We start from the raw sequence: 6,000 nt of genomic DNA, 5'->3' as shown, positions 1-6,000 counted from the left end.
ATACTAGCACTTACTAGTTCTAAAACGACCAAAGTATTAGAATTTTTGCAGATAAAATCCTACAGACAATCCTGAAAAACTCTACTTTGGCTAATGAAGGACAAATTATCCCAGTAGGAATTTGCATCTCAGATTTCATGAGCATTCAAATGGTTTCATGGGATATTGTTCCCATGTCATGAAATAATGTTGGTAAGCGTAAAGTTCTGTTTCAATTCTTTCAAAACCAGCAAGTCCAAAGTCAAAAGACCAGATCTGCAATCTATGTCTTTTACTCAGTATCTACCTCAACTGGTTAATTAGAACATGAGGAGCAAAGCTTCATTTAATCAGGAAAAATCAAAAGCTGTTTCCACTATTACTACCAAGATAGAAGAGTAACTTAAGAAGTAACATCAAACCAATTTCAGCTATCAATTGATATCTAAAGCATACTTAGCTCCTAATGTGTACAGTGCAGCTCGCTATCTAAAAAAGGTCTTAAAATAAGAGAACTTAAGGGCTGGTTAGCTTTCCTGAAGCTTAGTTTTGCCACAAGTTTACATATTATATGATATAGATGAAATTAAAGATAGCTCTACCTCCTAGAAATGGTTACCATAGAAGTGATTATGATTATCACTACAGTCTGCTACTGCAAGCCCACATTTTTAAAGATTACTTGGAAAAGTAATCAAAGTATGAACAATTCTTGCAGAGAAGTAACTACAGCAAATACTGAACCATTTAATACTTTTAATCAGGATTTCTAACAACAAATAAGTAAGTCTAAGTAAGTCTAAGAAAGAACACCTTGTTGGCTTTGATATTTACAACAGTTTAATTCTGGTCTATTCTTTTTTGTGCATATGGGACAATTTAGTTAGGAGAATGAAACCTATCTGAAAGCAGCATTTCTTGAATCACCTCATGTAGACAGTAAACCTCACAATATGTAAACTGCCGTCCCCTTTATTCAAGGCTTCTGTAAGGAAATATGGTACAGTTTGAGGACAAGATATTCCTAACAAGGTACAAGGCCAGCTGCATTACCTACTAGAGCTGTACAGAGTAGTAAGTTTCCTAGATTTTTCACAGTGTAAACAGATGCATAAAATCATAAAATGGCCTGGGTGAAAAGGATTACAATGATCATCCAGTTTCAACCCCCCTGCTATGTGCAGAGTCGCCAACCAGGAGACCAGGCTGCCCAGAGCCACATCCAGCCTGGCCTTGGATGCCTCCCAGGATGCGGCATCCACAGCCTTCTTGGGGCAACCTGTTCCAGTGCTTCACCACCCTCTGTGCGAAAAAATTCCTCCTAATATAATATCTAATATATAATATCCTAATATCTATATAGTATCCTAATATCTAACCTAGACCTCCCCTGTCTCAGTTTAAGACCGTTCCCCCTTGTCCTATCACTATCCACCCATGTAAACAGCCTGTTCACACGCTCCCTTTAAGTACTGGAAGGCCACAATGAGGTCTCCCTACAGCCTTCTGTTCTCCAAGCTAAACAGGCCCAGTTCCCTCAACCTTTCCTCGTAGTAGAGGTGCTCCAGCCCTCTGATCATCTTAGTGGCCCTGCTCTGGACCTGCTCTAAGAGCTCCACATCCTTCCTGTACTGTGGGCCCTCAGGCCTGGATGCAGTTCTGCAGATGGGGCCTCACAAGAGCTGAGTAGAGGGGGACGATCACCTCCCTCTCCCTGCTGGCCACCCCCAGTTGGCCTTCTGGGCTTCAAGCACACACTGCTGGCTCATGTCCAGCTTTTCATCCACCAGAACCCTCTAGTCCTTCTCTTCAGGGCTGCTGTCAAGGAAATCTTCCCCTAATCTGTACAAATAGCTGGGATGTAGAAATACCTGGGGTATAGAAAGACATGATAAAAGTTTTTGCAAAAGAGAAACAATTTAGGAAAAAAACCATCACAAAACCACCACCCAACTCCCTCCAACTACGAGAGACTGAATTTTGACCTGTCATGGTAGGTATCCCATTTTATAGCTCCTAATTAGAGTAACTACCTATATTCAGCACCCAAACAAAATTGTTAATTTTCATTTAAACACTTGTAACAGTCCTATGCTACCCTTACAGTGTTATCTGTAGAGATTCTAGCAGTTACACATTTGTACAGGAATCAGCACAGCATGCCACAAGTAAAAGGAACATCGTTTTACACTCATTTACAAGAAGCATGTTTTAGGTAATAAGTTCTGCTTAATAGTAGTTTGTAATGCACATTGTTTAAGAAACAAACTACTTAACATCAGAAGTTTGTTAAACAGTTGATGTCATGTCTCCATATAATGTGTTTGCATGGACAACACAACATATGCAAAGTGCTGTTCTCTACAAGAGTCTGACTGGGAAGTGAACAGCCTCAGTGAAGAAGGAAAGAGCTAGTACAGTACAGTATTGAATAGTAAGAAACTAAAAGGAAGCTTTAGAAATAAAAAAAAAATAATAGGATAGACCCATATCTAAGCAGCAAGAATGTTTTGTGGTGCTATATAAAAGTGGTATAGATTTGAATAAGAAAATCTTCCCAAAATAAGTATTGAATTATGGAATGATTCAGTAACAGAAAAACAGGAGACCCAATATTATATCTACTTCCACACCAACACAAAACCAAACACTCCCTAAACTAGCTGGCAAATCATTTCTATCCTCAGGTTCTTCAGACCCTCCATGTCTTGACTCAAAGCTTCTCCTGACACTTGTGCTACACATTTCATTGATCTGAAGAGGAATAAACGACCAAGAGAACTGCAGGTCAGCACGTCGATTTCAAGTAAGTCAGACAGCTCTGCACACTTGGCAGGGAAATATTCCTAGAATTTTAATGCCCTGAGGACTTGGTTTAATGAAGTGATAGGCCTACACATAAGCTGAAGTAGCACATGCTTTAAAAACAATCAATTCTGCACTCAGTGATCAACATGTTCTCACAGCACCCACTCTCTTGAAGAGTTACAGACTTGTGCAGAAACAACTTCCAAGGACATTAGCAGGGACATAAATCTGGAAGTACTTGGCACTCCTTGCAGAGAAAAGAATGATCAATTAAATGCATAGGCAAGTCATCTATTTAACAATATCCAAGCCTACTTAGAAGACAGAAATCCACTTTCACAAGACAGTATTATTCAAATTTTGCCTCTTTCTCCCTTCTCATATCCACTGGTTAAACCCAGACTGAAGTAAAAAAGTCTCCGAGAGTTGCCAGAGTCTTTCTTTTGCCTCACTTTGGCAATTTTACCAAAAAGGCATTTCTAAGTGAAACTTCTACTGTCTTTTACAATCATATCTGAGACAGGAATGCAGAGCCACCCAGCTCTGCTTTAAGTGATGGCAGATAATAAGCAAACTTTGCCAGTACAGACAAAGCATGCCAAGAGACTAAGCCTGCAGAATAAGAAATGTGTAATAGCTGTCTTCAAAAAAAGAAAAAGGAGAACATCATCATGTTCTTACCTTACACAAAGCAAAAGTTTCTGCTTATTTTAATAGCTATCACCTGTGAGCTTCATCAAAATAAGTGTGGCCAGCAACCCAAGAGAGGTGCTCCTGCCCCTCTTCTCTACACTGGTGAAGCCTCACCTGGAGTACTGCATCCAAATGTGGAGTCCACAGGAAAGGACAGACATGGACCTGTAGGAATGTGTGAGATGAGCCACAAAAATGATCCATTGAATGGAACACCTCTCCTGCGAGAGCAGACTGCGAGAACAGAGGATGTTTAGCCTGGAGAAGAGAAGGCTCCAAGGTGACCTGATAGCAGCCCTTCAGAATTTAAAGAGAAGCTACAGGAAAGAAGTGGACAGACTCTTCAGCAGGGTCTGCGGTGACAGAACAAAGGGAAATAGTTTCAAGCTCAAAGAGTGTAGATTTAGGTTAGATGTAAGGAAAAAGTCTTCTACAGTGAGGGTGGTGAGGCACTGGAACAGGTTGCCCAGCGATGTGGTGGATTCCCTGTCTCTGAAGACTTTCAAGGTGAGGTTGAATCAGGCCCTGGGCAACTGGATCTAGCTGTGCATGTCAGTCTTCATTGCAGGAGAGTCAGACTAGGTGGCCCTTAAGTGGTCCTTAAGTGTCCCTTACAATTCTAAGGATTCTACAATTCTAACAACAACAACAAAAACAAAAAAGACAGAAATAGGAGGTTCTAGGAAGAAATAAGCAAGTTTTTGTTGCAGATTGTTTTTTTTTCCTATTTGCAATTACTTTCCTCCCCCTTCTCCACAAGTCTTTTGAAACAAGCTTTGTAAATACTGTAAGAAGTGGGGGAAGAAAGTCAACTTTTTCATATGTCAGGATTATTGTACAGTGGTTTCACTTCACTGAATGTCAGAATGCTCGTCTCCACTACTAGGTTGAGCAGGCTCTTAAGCCTCTGCAAACACAGTCTACTGGGTTTCCCTTACCCCACAGTACATGGAAACAGGCAGATAACATGCAATATCTGTTTTGCCATTTTTAAACAGAAAGATTGCACATTAGCAGGATAATCTATTCGGGCAACAACTAGTTACCTGGCTGTTCTGCATTTGTCACCTTGTACATATTGTGCATATTGACATGCAGTTACTAGAAGAGTAAACTGCATTGTGAGATAACCAGTAAGGGGAAAAAGATGGATTAGTCTACTGCTTTTTCTTTTCAAATGAGCAGCAGGTCATGACTGGCTTGGATTTACAAATATTCTTCTTCAGTTTCCATTCATGAAGTAACAAGTTACCAAAACTGATATTCTTACCATGCACAAGCATGTATGTTTTGAAGACAGTATTACCAAGACCAACCTTCCAGCATATTGCAACTCACGGTGCAGAACCACCTCTAAGTTTTCTTCTGTCAGGTTTGACTGTGTCACTCAGTTTAACTCAACACACAATCGGAGTGCTTTATTTCTTCCTATGCCTCTAGTTAGCATCTTAAAAAAAAAAAAAAAAAAAAAAAACAAAAAAAAAACCCCAACCCTAAACAAACAAAAAAATTAGGAACTTGTTTACTTTATCAGTAATACAGGAAAAAGTGAGAGTGAAAGCATCAACAGACTCAAACCAACATTTAAGCATTTAAGTCTGGTTAGTGTAGAAGTTCTTTTCATGTAGAAGGGCCATGATCTCATTAGAATGAAGGAAAAGGAAGATCAGACACATGATCCAGACTGTAGCATGGCTTCTCAGTTGCTTATTGCGAGCTCATCTTTCATACAAGTTCCTCTTATCAACAGTTAATTTCTATTGCAGAGGCAGCTTGTTATCTAGATTAAGAACAACCCTACTTCATCATTCACTGTAGCCCAGGAGCAGCTTCTAAAGTTTCTGAAGTTAAAGAGATTAATTCACTACCACATTTCAGCTTTTTCCTTCCATGTAAACTTTTCATAAGCATCAAGTGTGGGTGCCCTGACTTTAGGTTCCACTTCTCAGGATTATTTGGATAGGAGTAGAAGTCTTCACAAATTAACTGTTTTATGTCTCAAATGACACCAATGCCAAAACGGACAAGCTAAATCACTTGATTAATAGTGAAAAAGTATCTGGTATTGTATTCATCCCCTCAACAGCTTTGGTGTCCAAGCTTCTTAATTACTTTTTGGCATGCATCTTTTCAGAAGAGAAAGCTACTGATTAGATTCTGATGAAAACTACTCAATATTCAAGCTTCAGTACTGTGTAAGAGCTCATATGTTAAAAGCTGTTACAGAAGTAATCGGAATGCAATATACAACATAAAAGTAGAGCTCTAGCAAACATGTAGTTAACAAGTTTGTACAAACTTTAGAGACATTTCTGATTCATTATGTTAATACAAACTGATTTGGATAAGTAAATATTTAGTTATGTTTGAATGATTAAGCATGGTTTGATTTTTGACAAAGCTTTTCAGTTTCCAAACAAAGTTTTTATGAAGTATTCCAGTATGAATTTATTTTAGTACAAACTAATGCTTCATCTTAGAAGTACCCTCAATATCAAGAGAGTGCAGAAAGAACAATTG

At 39.0% G+C, this 6,000-nt stretch overlaps 1 protein-coding gene and 1 long non-coding RNA gene across 3 annotated transcripts in view; one reads left to right on the top strand and one right to left on the bottom strand.

Moving 5' to 3' along the window:
• The window catches only part of LOC122163972, a 5,270-nt gene extending 1,485 nt beyond the window's left edge, over window positions 1-3,785 (top strand). Inside the window, exons 2-3 of the long non-coding RNA XR_006170086.1 lie at window positions 2,667-2,785; window positions 3,505-3,785. This is a non-coding gene — a long non-coding RNA (uncharacterized LOC122163972). The remainder of the gene's footprint in view (window positions 1-2,666; window positions 2,786-3,504) is intronic.
• PLPP1 (phospholipid phosphatase 1) overlaps window positions 1-6,000 on the bottom strand; it is a 56,153-nt gene that overhangs the window by 17,134 nt on the left and 33,019 nt on the right. The gene's annotated exons all lie outside the window — the stretch shown is intronic.

Source organism: Centrocercus urophasianus, unplaced genomic scaffold, assembly GCF_019232065.1.
Source record: "Centrocercus urophasianus isolate 14NV4802_14NV808 unplaced genomic scaffold, USGS_Curo_1.0 seq_25, whole genome shotgun sequence".
Taxonomy (NCBI): Eukaryota; Metazoa; Chordata; class Aves; order Galliformes; family Phasianidae; genus Centrocercus; species Centrocercus urophasianus.
This window is presented reverse-complemented; position numbering and strand designations above follow the sequence as displayed.